Source organism: Octopus bimaculoides, chromosome 27, assembly GCF_001194135.2.
Source record: "Octopus bimaculoides isolate UCB-OBI-ISO-001 chromosome 27, ASM119413v2, whole genome shotgun sequence".
In the NCBI taxonomy this organism is placed as follows: domain Eukaryota; kingdom Metazoa; phylum Mollusca; class Cephalopoda; order Octopoda; family Octopodidae; genus Octopus; species Octopus bimaculoides.
Genome location: NC_069007.1, coordinates 3,882,716 through 3,883,395, shown reverse-complemented (window position 1 = coordinate 3,883,395; position 680 = coordinate 3,882,716). Strand labels below are relative to the sequence as shown.

Sequence of the window (680 nt, the reverse complement as noted above, 5' to 3'; positions counted from 1 at the left end):
TCTATGTGTATCTGTAATACTGTGTCTGCACGTCTGTATGCATATGCTATAGTGTGTGTCTGCATATATACAGATGTATATTATATCCCCACCCTGGGGTACATTCTTACAACTAATCATACTCAGTAAACGGCATGTGTATGTGTATGTACCTGTGCATATGTGTGAGTGTGTGTATAGACAGGTGTGCATTTGATTTCCACCCTGGGGTAGGTACTTTTTTTTACTGCTAAATGACATACAGTTCACTAAAATCTGTGTGTGTGTGTGTGTGTGTGTGTGTGTTTTATGCCTACCCTGGGGTATTTCTTTACCAGTAAATGAAGTAAGACTGGCAGATTCCCTGGCTGTCACACTGTTACTTTGAAATCTGTTTGTTTATCTCTATCTCTCTCTCTCTCTCTCTCTATTATGCCAAGTAATATTTAGTAATTTCATGCAACTGGAACGAATGGGTATACACATACACACACACACACACGCGCGTATATATGTATGTATATGTCTTCATGTATATGTGCATGCATATATACATACATATATATATATATACCTTCATAATTATATATTTGTATATATGTTTGCATATGTGTACACTTACATGTGTGCGTGTATGTGCATGATGTATGTGTGTGTGTATATATATATATATATCTCCATGTATGTATCTACATGTGTGT

The 680-nt window shown here is 36.0% G+C and overlaps 1 protein-coding gene across 1 annotated transcript in view; it reads left to right on the top strand.

Annotated features, from left to right (window-relative positions):
• LOC106879169 (uncharacterized) overlaps positions 1-680 on the top strand; it is a 27,357-nt gene that overhangs the window by 8,906 nt on the left and 17,771 nt on the right. The window lies entirely within an intron of this gene.